Source organism: Manis javanica, chromosome 13 (assembly GCF_040802235.1).
Source record: "Manis javanica isolate MJ-LG chromosome 13, MJ_LKY, whole genome shotgun sequence".
Taxonomy (NCBI): domain Eukaryota; kingdom Metazoa; phylum Chordata; class Mammalia; order Pholidota; family Manidae; genus Manis; species Manis javanica.
This window is the reverse complement of record NC_133168.1, coordinates 99,886,767-99,899,268: the sequence shown is the minus strand read 5'-3', so window position 1 is coordinate 99,899,268 and position 12,502 is coordinate 99,886,767. Positions and strand designations below refer to the sequence as shown.

General features: G+C 53.4%; 1 long non-coding RNA gene across 3 annotated transcripts; it reads right to left on the bottom strand.

Annotated features, from left to right (window-relative positions):
- Window positions 1–1,028: 1,028 nt before the first annotated feature.
- LOC118972397 (uncharacterized) lies at window positions 1,029–12,442 on the bottom strand. 3 transcript variants are annotated; one of them, XR_012124587.1, is made up of 3 exons: window positions 11,475–12,442; window positions 7,807–10,498; window positions 1,029–3,697 (listed from the first exon to the last, which is right to left on the bottom strand). It is a non-coding gene; the product is annotated as an uncharacterized lncRNA (long non-coding RNA). The 3 variants fall into 3 exon arrangements; XR_012124589.1 differs by having other exon boundaries at window positions 8,752–10,498; XR_012124588.1 differs by having other exon boundaries at window positions 10,422–10,498; window positions 11,475–12,430.
- Between the last annotated feature and the right edge of the window lie 60 nt (window positions 12,443–12,502).

Here is a 12,502-nt window from a genome sequence, read left to right as displayed (position 1 = left end):
CCTCCAACAATTTAAGAGTACAAGCTTCTAGCTTTTTGTGTGTCAGAGTCAATCCATAATCTACAATAACCCACTATTCCCCCAAATTTCTAAGTTCTTCTAAGACGGATTCTAACATTTGACTGAACAAGTTGGGGGCCTCCGTGAAAACTTGTGGCAACATGGTGCAGTGATATTGCTGGGTTTTTTTCCATTTATGGGATTTTTCCCATTCAAAGGCAAAAAGGTCTAGTCTCTTTTCTTCCTCCTCTGTGAGGTATGTAAGCTATTAGAACCTTTATTCGGCCCTTCTCTATTCCTAGACCCACGCCTAACTGAATAATTAAGCCCCTTCCCAAGAGATTGGTTCCTGCTTCCAGAAGATATATGAATGATCCCTCTGTAATCTCATTTTCTAATCTGATTACAGTTTTTTTTTCAAAAATAGGAACTTGGAATCCCTCCCCTTTGACTCCAGAGACTAAAAGCTTTTTGGGTCAAAAATTTCATTTTGTGGCTGAAAGATCAGGGAGGAATGGGCTGCCCCTGTATCTACTAAAAAGGTTGTGTCGTCTTCTTTAAGCCCCACCTTTAGACTTATCAAGAGTTCCTGGTGGCATCTAACAAGGGGGAACCCCTGACTTCCCTGTTCTTCATCTAATGCCACGAGGGAAGTCACTTCTTTTTTTCCCCTTTCCATAAAGAGCATTCTTTTGAAGTGGCCTGGTTTTCCACACTTATAACATCCCCCCACCTTCTGTGGTCCTCTCTGATTCCCTGCCTTTCCCTGAGGTGGCCCCCCTACTCTTTTCCTCAATCACTTCCTCTGTAGTAGTCATCATCATTTTTGCTTTGTCTACGTCTTTCTTCATCCCTTTTGATAAACATTTTCTGTGCCTCTCTAAGCAGTTCCTTGATAGACTTTTCATTCCATCCATCTAGTTTCTGCAGTTTCTCGGTAATATCTGGCCAGCTTTTAGTTACAAAGTTTATGTTAGGGTCTAGGACTCCGGGGTTTCCCCAGAGAACAAGCCACACGGACACGGAGATGTAAATCCAAGCAAGGTCTTTATTCAGCCAGCAAGCTGGGGCCGACAGCACCTGCCCTGACTTGCAGGCCGAGTCCGAGCTGCCGACCCCCAAGCAACTTTAGGTAGGGAATATATAGGGTTTTCGCAGCCCTTGCACCGAAGCCCGCGCATTACCACAACCAATGAATTAAAAACACATTCTACATTTTAGCCAATGGAGTTGAAACGGGAATGCCCCCGGTTACCTAACCGCTTCCCGTTATCTCTACCTCACACAGCATGTCTTCGTGACTTATCACAGGTTATGTCCCAAGGCTACTGCCCACCTCTGGTTATCTGACTTAGGGCAGGCGTGTTAGCTTCGGGTAGTTTCTACGAAAACTGGGTGGCTATTGCTCTAGGGTTTCCTGACTCTTGATGCCCTCTGCCCTCCTTTACAGTTCCCCCCTTTTCTTGATCAGACTGAGGAATCTTCCACAGCGGCATCTAGGGCCTGATACTTTTGATGAAGGACCAGAAGTTGGACGGTGTTAATCCTTTCCCGTACAAACCTAAGCAGCCTGTTTATTATGCACGGACCAATAGTAAACAACAACAGCAGGATGCCCAGTGGCCCCGCAACGGCCGAGAGGAGGGTAGCGAACCAAGGCTTGTATTTGAACCAAGACTCAACCCAGCCTTCGTTACCTTCATATTCTTTATGCCGCTTCTCTAGATCCGTTTTTAGTTTCGCTAAGGAATCTCTGACTGCACCTGTCTTATCCACATAGAAACAGCACTCTTCTTTTAGGGCTGCGCACAGTCCACCTTCCTTTAAGAACAAGAGGTCCAGGCCCCTTCAGTTTGTAGGACCACCTCTGACAAGGAGGTGAGGGATTGCTCCAGGTCTGATATTGACTGTCGGAGTTGTTCTAGGTCCCTGTCGACTGCCAGCCTCAGGGCTGTGAGCCCTTTCTCCCGAGTTACAAGGGCTGCGACCCCAGTGCCTGCCCCTGCTATCCCTAGGGAGAAGAGGGTCCCAGTGGTCAGGGCGGTAACAACCTCCCTCTTGCTCCGGTGGGGGCTCGGCCTTTCTTCCCAATAAAAAAGGAGAGATTCATGAGAATGATACATTAGGCGAGGTAGAAGGGCCACCAGCACACAAAACTCACTGTTAGCATTGAACACAGAGGTGGATAGGGCCAGAGTGAGGCCTGTCTTTGAGCAGAGCCACCAGCCCCAGGAGGGTATAATCCACTTTCCCTGCTCCCACGTAGTGTTATTATAGGAGGAGCATAACTGGCTCTGGGTCGTCGGGACTGTGCCTACACACGTACCAGCGACTGAGACTTGAGCGACTGTAAGTCCCCACGGTCTCCCGTCCCAGTAAGTGGGATGGGAGTTGCTGATAGTGTAGGAGCCATTTATCCCGACTGACTCATAGAAGGGGGGTGAACCTGGGTAGCATAGCCAACAGGGATCGGTGAGGGAGGGATTGGTGTGGCTAAGAGTCTCTGCTATTGCCTGCACCATTTCCCACATAGGGTTATCTGACCCGGAGGGACCCAGACTCGGTCCTCTTGTGGGCTCTGGAATCAGGGCTACAGCACCTACTGGAACCAGGGCTATGGCTACCAGCAGGGCTACAGGCCAGGCTATGGCGGCTCCGACTACTCGCCCCATGGCTATTATGGCTACAGCCCCGACTACTACTACAGATGGGCCCGGGGCATGCGTTCCAGCAGTTGGCTGGCAGATGTGGCTGTTGGTGCCCCCCAAGGTGCCCCTCGGGGAGCTGAGCCAGGTGTGAGGTGCAGGCGTACGTCCGGTCAACATTTTCTCGTCCCTTTGGCCCAGGTCCTTGTTCTGATTTGAAGGTTTCTGGGGATGTATAACCTGTTGCTGGAGACGTACAACCGGGTTGGGCCCTATGAAGACGCTGCTGGGAGTTGACAAGGCTAATTTGATGGTGAGGTTTGAGCCTTCATGCCCCCCATATTTATAGTACGCTATCCCCCATGTTAGTCCTTTTATCCAGCACGATACCTCAGTCTTTTTGCCCATCTCGGTGAATTGAATGCGTACCCAATCCTGGTCCCTTCGGTCACAAGCCTTGTCCTTGTAAAGGGCCATAGGCACGTGACGAGGGATGCCCTGGTTGACATAAGAAAATTTGACAGCATCCTTTTTTGTAACTGGCCATCTCCAATCCCCATCGTTCGAGGTCACACAGTCCCATTTGGCACACCAGAAGTCTCTTCCCGCCCCACATGACGCTCCTTTACCTGTTTCTGGGCAAGCATAAAATCCATGGGAGCGAGCCAAGTTTGGAGGGACGGTTCGGTAACTGTGGTTGATCTGTCGGAGGCAGAAAAACAGGTCAGGCCACCAGGTTCCAAGTGGCGCAGTGTGTTCTATGGTGCTGATGACCTCCCCAGTTGCCCCGTTAACCAGCATCCAGGTCAGGTCCCATGGCTGATGAGGGTTGGTGCCTTCGAGCCAGGGGATGATGCCTGCCCCCAGCTCCACAGATGTGGTTCCCTTGATGGTCCATATTAAGGCGCTTATTAGCAGGATCTCCTTCATCTTCAGCTTAGGTGTAGTTTTAGGGGATCCACAGGATGCTGCTGCACCTTCCACTCTGAGGTACTCTGAGGTAGAGCCTTCCGAACGTGGGTGTAGTGCACCCATGGAGCGATACCATCAACCTTGAGAGCAGTGGGGGTGGTAAACAATACAACATAAGGTCCCTTCCACCTGGGTTCAAGAGTCCTTACTTGGTGTCTCTTGACCCATACCATATCTCCTGGGACTATGCCATGTTCCGGGCTCGGAATTTTCCCGCCCTCCTAATATGCTCTGATCAGGGGCCAGATTTCCTGCTGTACTCTAGCGAGAGCTTGCAACACAATCGCATAGTCAGGGGCCGGGTCCTCTGCATCGGGAAGCTGCACTCGCCGAGTTATAGGTGGAGGGGCCCCACACATTATCTCAAATGGAGTTAAACCATGTACATAGGGGGAGTTCCGAGTGCGGAAGATGGCTAAGGGAAGGAGGGTCACCCAGTCCCCGCCAGTCTCCAATACCAATTTAGAAAGGGTCTCCTTCAAGGTCTGATTCATTCTCTCTACCTGCCCAGAGCTTTGTGGGTTGCAAGCACAATGTAACTTCCAATCTACCCCCAAAGCCAGGGCTAATCCCTGCAGGATTTTGCTAACAAAAGCCGGGCCGTTATCGGAACCTATGGCTCCAGGGACCCCATATCTGGGGATGATTTCTTCAATTAATTTTTTTGCTACCACCTGGCTGGTTTCATGCTTGGTTGGAAAAGCCTCCATCCACCCTGAGAAGGTATCCACCATAACCAGCAAATACTTAAATCCGTACTTCCCTGGTTTTACTTCGGTGAAGTGTATTTCCCAGTTCCTCCCTGGAGCCCTCCCCCTTTCCCGGGTACCTGCCGGGTGCAGCCCTCTTGGGGCTGGTCTTAGCCTTGCACAGCTACTGCATTCATTCGTGATCTGATGAGCTGCCTCATTCTGGTGAGGAAACACCAACTGCGCAGACTGGAAAAGGCTGAGTAGCTTTTTCCAGCCTAGATGGGTGGACTTGTGCAGATTAGCAAGCATGTACTGCCCTAATGCTTCTGGCAGGATCAACCTACCTTCTTGGTCCCTACTCCAATTTCCCTCCCCAAACACTTTCCCTGAGACTTGTTTCCTAATCCACTCAAGATCCTGGGGGGAATACTCAGGTTTGGGCGGCAGTGCGGGCAGTTCAGGTATGGGTATTTCAAGGGCTGCAAGCACAAGAGAGTCCGAGAGGGCTGCCCTCTTAGCTTCTGCATCAGCATGGTTGTTGCCGACGGCCTCAGGTGTCTTCTTTAATTGGTGGCCCGGTACATGTATAACTGCTACCGCCTTGGGTTTTTCGATAGCGGCTAGTAGTCTTTGGACTTCTTGTAGATTCCTCAGTTCCTTCCCTTCAGCGGAATGGAATCCTCTTTCTCAGTAGATGGCACCGTGGACATGGACAGTGCCAAAGGCATACCTGCTATCTGTGTAGATGTTGGCCCGCTTGCCTTCTGCTCTTTCCAGGGCCTCAGCGAGAGCAATAAGTTCCGCCTTCTGTGCTGAGGTGCCAGGGGGCAGAGCTGCGCTCCAGACAACTTCCCCTTCGTGGGTTACTACTGCTGCCCCTGCTTTCCTGACCCCCTCCTGCACAAAGCTGCTCCCATCTGTATACCAATTTAGCTCACAGTTCGGTAACGGTGTGTCCTTCAGGTCTGCTCGCACCTGGATAATTTCGGAAAGGATGTCTCTACAGTCATGGATGGGGGTCGTCAGATCTGGGTCCGGCAGAAGGGTGGCAGGATTTAGGGTCACCGGGTCGGAGAAGGCAATTCGTGGAGAGTCTAGTAGGAGCCCTTGGTAGTGGGTGAGTCTTGTATTCGTCATCCATTTTCCTGGAGGATGCCTGAGGATCCCCTCCACAGTATGTGGGGCTGTTACTCTCAAGTTCTGGCCAAAAGTCAGCTTGTCTGCCTCTTTTACTAGTAGAGCGATGGCTGCTAGGATACGTAGACAAGGTGGCCACCCGGAGGCCACTGGGTCTAGCCGCTTGGACAAATAGGCCACAGGTCTTTTCCATGGGCCCAGCTGCTGAGCCAGGACTCCTTTAGCCACTCCTTTTTTCTCATGTACAAACAGGATGAAGGGTTTTTCTGGGTCTGGCAGAGATAGGGCGGGGGCTCGGAGAGCTTCTTTTAGTCTGTCAAAGGCCTCTTGTTCCTGAGTCCATTGCCAGCCCGGCCCTTCTTTGGTCACCTCATATAGCGGTCGGGCTATTTCTGCGTACCCTGGAATCCAGAGCCTGCAAAACCCAGCTGAGCCCAGAAATTCCCTCACTCCCTGGGGTGAGGAAGGGACGGGGATAGCCAGGACAGTTTGTTTCGTGGCCTGCGTTAGCCACCTGGCCCCATTAGATATTTTGTTCCCCAGGTAGACCACTGACCTCTGACAGATGTGGGCTTTCTTGGCACTGGCTCGGTATCCCAGTTTGCCCAGTTCAGCCAGCAAGTTCCCTGTGGCTTCATCGCACTCCTCACGGGTCTCTGTGGCCAGCAACAGGTCATCCACATACTGCAGCAGTGTCACGCGGGGGTGTCTCCTGCGAAAGGGCTCCAGGTCTTGGCTTAAGGCTCCATTGAATAAGGTGGGAGAGTTCTTGAAGCTCTGTGGCAGTCTAGTCCAGGTAAGCTGCCCTTTTCTTCCTCCCCCTGGCTCCTGCCACTCAAAGGCAAACAAAGGCGGACTAACTTCAGAGAGTGGGATACTGAAGAAGGCGTCTTTTAGGTCCAGAGTAGTATACCACACATGTGCGGGTGGCAGGTGGCTGAGTAGGGTGTAAGGGTTGGGCACTGTAGGATGGATGTCTTCTACCCTCTCATTGACCTTTCGCAAGTCCTGCACCGGTCTGTAATCTCCACTGCCAGGCTTCCTTACTGGAAGCAGGGGCGTATTCCATGCAGATTGGCAGGGTTTAAGGATTCCTGTCTCCTACAGTCCGTGGATATGGGGTGCTATCCCTTTTCTAGTCTCTTCTGGTATTGGATACTGCTGGACCCAGATGGGTAGGGCTGCGGCTTTGAGTTGAACAACCGGGGGCAGATGTTTGGTGAGACCAATTCCTCCGGTTTCGGCCCATGCGGAAGGGAACCTCTGCAACCAAGAGTCCATTTCTCCCTGGCCCCCCTTTTCTTGATCTGCCTGAAACAGACGAAGTTCATCGGCCAGGGACAGAGTCAACACATGCACCGGTGGTAGGGGCTGCCCCTCTTTGTCCATGATCTTTATCCCCTTGGGTTCAAAATGGATGCGCGCCCCGACCTTGGTTAGTAAGTCTCTGCCCAGCAGCGGTGCGCGGCTTTCGGGTACGACCAGAAATGAGTGAGAGACCTGATGCCTTCCTAGGTCCACTTTTCTGTTAGTAGTCCAGGCACATTTCCTGGACCCTGTCGCTCCCTGGACTATACTTGTGCGTCCTGGGTTTAGGGGGCCGTGGGCCTGGTTGAGAACTGAATACTGTGCCCCAGTATCTACCATGAACCCAATGGGAGTCCCCTCCACGCACAGGGTTACCCAGGACTCGGGGAGGGGTGCCGAGCCCCGTCCCCGTCAATCCTCCTCTCCTAGGTGCAGGGTCTTAACAGGGTTCCCTCTCCCTTGTTCCCCCCTTTGGGGGCACTCCCTCTTCCAATGTCCGTATCTCTTACACAGGGCGCATTGATCTCATCCTAGTCGGGATTGGCGGGGTCCCGTTCCTCGAGGTGGCCTAGGGCCCTCCTTCACCCCGGCCAGGAATATCCTGGCCATCTCCTCCCTCTGCTTCTTGTTCTCCCTCCTCTGAAATTCCCTGTCTCCCTTCCTATTTTTCTCCTGCATTACCCATTTCTCTTTCCTCAGCCTTTCTTCTCTGTCTTCCGGAGTTTCCCTAGCATTGAAGACCTCCTCCGCCTGCTGCAGCAGTTCCCTAACAGAGATCTCCCCCAGGTCCTCCCGCTTGTGGAGTTTCCTCCGGATATCGGGGGCTGCCTGGCTGATGAATGAGAGGACCACAGCTGACCTGTGTTCCTCTGCTTCCAGGTTTATGGGGGTGTACTGCCGGTAAGCGTCAAACAGCCTTTCCAGATACGCGGCTGGGCTTTCCATTTCCCCCTGAACAATAGTTTTTACCTTAGCCAAGTTAGTGGGCCGTCTGGCGGCCGCCCGGAGACTGGTCATCAGAGTCTGGCGGTAGACCCGGAGACGCTCCCTACCTTCTGCAGTCCCGAAGTCCCAATCCGGGCGCGTAAGTGGGAACGCCTCGTCGATGATGGGCTGGAGGGTAGTGGGTCTTCCATTCTGTCCGAGGACATTTTTGCTGGCCTCACTGAGGATACGCTCTCGCTCTTTCGTCGTGAAGAGGGTGCGGAGTAATTGCTGGCAGTCATCCCATGTGGGACGATGGGTAAACATAATGGACTCCACCAGACCTATAAGACACTTGGGGTCCTCCGAGAAGGGAGGGTTCTGAGTCCTCCAATTATAGAGGTCACTAGACAAAAAGGGCCAGTACTGATACTGCTGAGCTCCCGTCCGGACTGCCTGCACCGATGGCACGCACAGGCAGGGCCGGCACTGCTCCTTCTGAGGTGGAGGAGGGGGCCTCCCCTGCCTGTTCCCTGGCCCCCCGAGGCCTTAACTGCATTCCTCCCGCTCTCCCTGGCCTCCTATCTTCTCTTGCTGAAGAGTCTGGAGAAGCTGCAGCTGCCTGGTCCCTGCTAGGCAGAAAACCTCGTTTTCTACCCCCTCGGCGGCTTCACCCCCTCCCTCCCACGGAGCCGCATACGGGGGTGGTCGCTCAATCGGCAGAGGGGCGTAGAGGGGAGAACTGTCAGGGAGAACAGGCGGCGCACTCGGGCGCACAGGGTTTCTGGCCCTGCGATGAGAGGGCTTTAATTCTTCCTGGGCGACTGGGACGGAGGTCTTTAGTGGGTCAGTGTGAGGTTTCCCCACCAAAAAGGGCTCCTGCCAGGAAGGAGGTTTGTCAACCAGATTTTCCCAGACAAGGATATAGGGAAATTGGTCAGGGTGGCCCTCAGGGTCTGGCCGGGAGATAATGGCCTTGACTTTGCCGATAAGATTCAGGGAAAGAGATCCCTGGGTCAGCCAGCCTTCTCCAAAGGAAGGCCACTCGGCTGAGCAAAAGGTGTCGAGCTTACCTTTCTTGATGCCAAGGCCCATATTTAAGACCCGTTCCTTCACCTTCGGGAAATGGGAAAGGATCAGACCTTTAGGAGTAGCCTGAGTCTGGCCCATAGTGAAAAATACGAGGAAGACAAGGGCAAAAGATAGAGATGCCACTCTAACAAGATGATTGGTGTATGTGCTTCTGAACGGGTGCCTGTTGTTGCACAGTTTTTCTTCTGCGGGGGACGCGAATTTATCTGGGATTCGTAGCTGTGACCCCCTTATCCTGTCATGGGAGTCTTATAGCGGCAGGCGCCCTAATGGCTCTTAATTGCCTGACCCATGCCCGCGGGGAATGATTTAGTGGCAGAAAGGAGGAACGGAAAGAACAGGAGAACCTTAGAACAGGGAAACTTAAAATGAAAAGCGCAGAAATATAGACCGAAACCAAAACACAATAAAACAATCAATGATAACACTAAGCACATACACCACATCTGATCGCACTTGCTCGGACCAGTCCTTCTCTCACTCTGGTGTGCACCACACTCACCACTTTCAGGATCCTCAAAAACTCTTGTGATTCTCCCGAAAGGCGTCCACTCGGACTGCCACAGGGTGACGAGCTCGATTTCATCCTCCTCGGGCACCAGGTTCCTACCGATCGCACTTGCCTTCCTAAGGCCGAGTCACTTGGACCCTAGGACCAGGATTGGTTACCTGGACTTCACCCAGGGTCACTAACCTGGGGGCCGGGACTACCAGCCCGGACTTCCTCACTCGGGGTCACTAACCCGAGACCATACACGGGATGGCGACTCCCGCTTTATAATGGATTTGTGCAGACACGAGGGGGCGATCCTCGAATTACACTGCCCCGTCCAGACAATTAGACCTTGCCTCCAGTCATCCTTTGTTCTCAGGGAAGCCGCTCGGATCCCGGACGAGCCCCCAAATTTAGGGTCCAGGACTCCAGGATTTCCCCAGAGAACAAGCCACACGGACACGGAGATGTAAATCCAAGCAAAGTCTTTATTCAGCCAGCAAGCTGGGGCCGACAGCACCTCCCCTGACATGCAGGCCGCGTCCGAGCTGCCGACCCCCAAGCAACTTTAGGTAGGGAATATATAGGGTTTTCGCAGCCCTTGCACCGAAGCCCGCGCATTACCACAACCAATGAATTAAAAACACATTCTACATTTTAGCCAATGGAGTTGAAACGGGAATGCCCCCGGTTACCTAACCGCTTCCCGTTATCTCTACCTCACACAGCATGTTTTCCTGACTTATCACAGGTTATGTCCCGAGGCTACTGCCCACCTCTGGTTATCTGACTTAGGGCAGGTGTGTTAGCTTCGGGTAGTTTCTACGAAAACTGGGTGGCTATTGCTCTAGGGTTTCCTGACTCTTGATGGTCTCTGCACTCCTTTACAGTTTACTTCCAAAAACACCATGCCCTATAGGTTCTTTGGGGTCTAGCTCAGAGTATTTCATCATTTGATCTCTGAGTGTTTGTAAGAAGGCAGTTGGGAGTTTTTCCCTTCTTGTGTTGCACCTCAAAGGCTTTGGAGACCTTCTGAGATTTTGGGGCTGATTCTCGGATTCCTTTAACAGTTAATCCTCTGAGATCTTGCATTTTAGTTCTATCTCCTGGGTCACTATTATCTCAGCCAGGATAGACATTTTGGGGACTTTTGCTTGCCTGGTTGAACATCTTGATGGATGTTCTCATTCCCAGATAGACATGGTGGCTTTTCTGGTCATCCTCTCTCTCTTCACCTGTAAATAAAATAATCAGCTCTGTCCAGGGGTATATATTGGTCCACCTGGTCTGCTAAACCAAGGGGATCTTATAATAGTGGCTTCATCTGTCTCTTTTTTTTTTAAATTCCCCACTTCGGTGCTGGTGGGAGGAGCATTGAAGAAGCCAATTTCTCCCTGCCCTCGCGGGGCTTCTCTCAATGGGAACATTTTAGGAGCTCCCGGTTGACCTCGCGGAGGGAAGGGGGTCGTCGTTTTCTAGATCCGTTGTGCACTGTTCCCATTTCCTCCTGAAATTCGGACAGGAGGCTGCGGGAGCCAAAGGCCCCCGGCCCTCGGACGGGCCTGCATCCTGTCATGCCCTCCCGCCCCTGCTCTTCTTGAGCTCCAGCCGGAGGGCCACATGGGGGAGGAAGACAGGAGCGAGGGCCCCCGGGCCTCTCTGTTGCAGCGTCTGGGGGCTGGCTCTCTTCCCCTCCTTAGCATTCTCTGCTTTGGTATTAAGGGGAAACATTGAAAAAGCCCTTGGAACCGGCAGGGGCCGTGATCCCTTTCCCCCGCCGTCCTGCAGGTTTTACCATCCGCGGAGGACCAGCCCCCCGCAAAGGCAGCCTTCATTCGGGCCGCACTGCGGTCGGAAAACTGATGGCCGACGGATCGTTTCTTTGGTCCAGACGAAAACAACAGAACTTCATCATCGTCTGTCTGTCCCATCCCCGGTGTCGGAGCGGCCCCCGGGACCCTAACATTCGCCCCGCGGGGCTGTCGGGGAAACCAAGGACGCTGTTCTTGTTCCCCTTCCCGGTTCCCCTACGCCCAGCATCTCTATTTCCCGTCTTTCAGGAGGTCCCGGTGCACTCGACCCCCGGGATCACGGAGGTTTCTTGCTCCGCCCGCCTCCGGCCGGTTCCCTCGCGGGATCTGGGGCCCCATACCCGGGCCCTCCAACAGACGCCCGGCCACCGAGGCAGCACGCACAGCCCAGTTTTCCTACCTTGGCCGGCGCACGAGGTGGCCCTGCTGCCGCGGCGCCTGGGTGTCCTCCGCGCGCGCGCGGGTCAGGCGGTCCCCGCACTCCAGTCCCGTCCGCGCTCGGGTGGCGCGCGCAGGTCGGGAGGGACGCGTCGTCCCACTGCGCTCGGTCCCCCGCGCACGGGCCAGAGGGTCCCGAGCGAGCCCCGAGACGGCCCGAGCTCAGTAGGTGGACACCGGGACAGAGAAGAGGGCGGGGCGAGGCCCTCCCGGTGGCCCTGCGGCGGGCGGGGCCTGGGAGCGCGCGCGCCCCGGGCGTGCCAACCAGCGGCTCCTTCCCGGGCGCCGGGTCCCGCCCCTGCCTCCTCATTGGCTGATTCCTGCAGGGCTCATCCTTCCCCGTCGTTGCCTGAGCAAGTTTATATCCCTGATAGGCTTTCTCCTACATTTGTCTTAATTGTATTGGCTGGTTCAAAAGTTTTTCTGCATTTTCCTTTAGTGCCGCACAGCCACCAGCTCTTTCTTAGTCTCCCCCCCACAACTCCCGGCCGGAGGGACCCCCTGGTACACGTTCTGACATGCGGGCTTCTTGGCAAAATACCGTTTTGTTTCAACGTTAATTCCTCTGGAAATAAATCACATTTAGTTCTTTGCCATTTCCACCAAGGCTGTCCTTCCTCTTTAAGGCCGAGTGATACTCCTGTGTGCGGATGGAAGCATTGTGTGTACGCATTCATGTGTTGATGAATTTTTGATTCCACCCTTTGTCTATTGTGGACAGTGCTGCTGTGAACGCGGGTGGGCAAGTATCTGAAATCGCGGCTTTTGATTTCTCGTGCAGATTCCCCCCAGCAGAATTACCAGGTTATAGGGATATGCTGTATGTTCAACTTTCTGAAGAACCGCTAAACTGTTTTCCATAGCGGCTGCACCATTTTACATCCCTACCTGTATGTCTTTTCGTATCTTGAGAGATTAAAAAGAAGCAGAAAAACACATTGAACAGATTCATTTTTTAGATGCACAAAATCTAGGCATTGCTTTTGACAG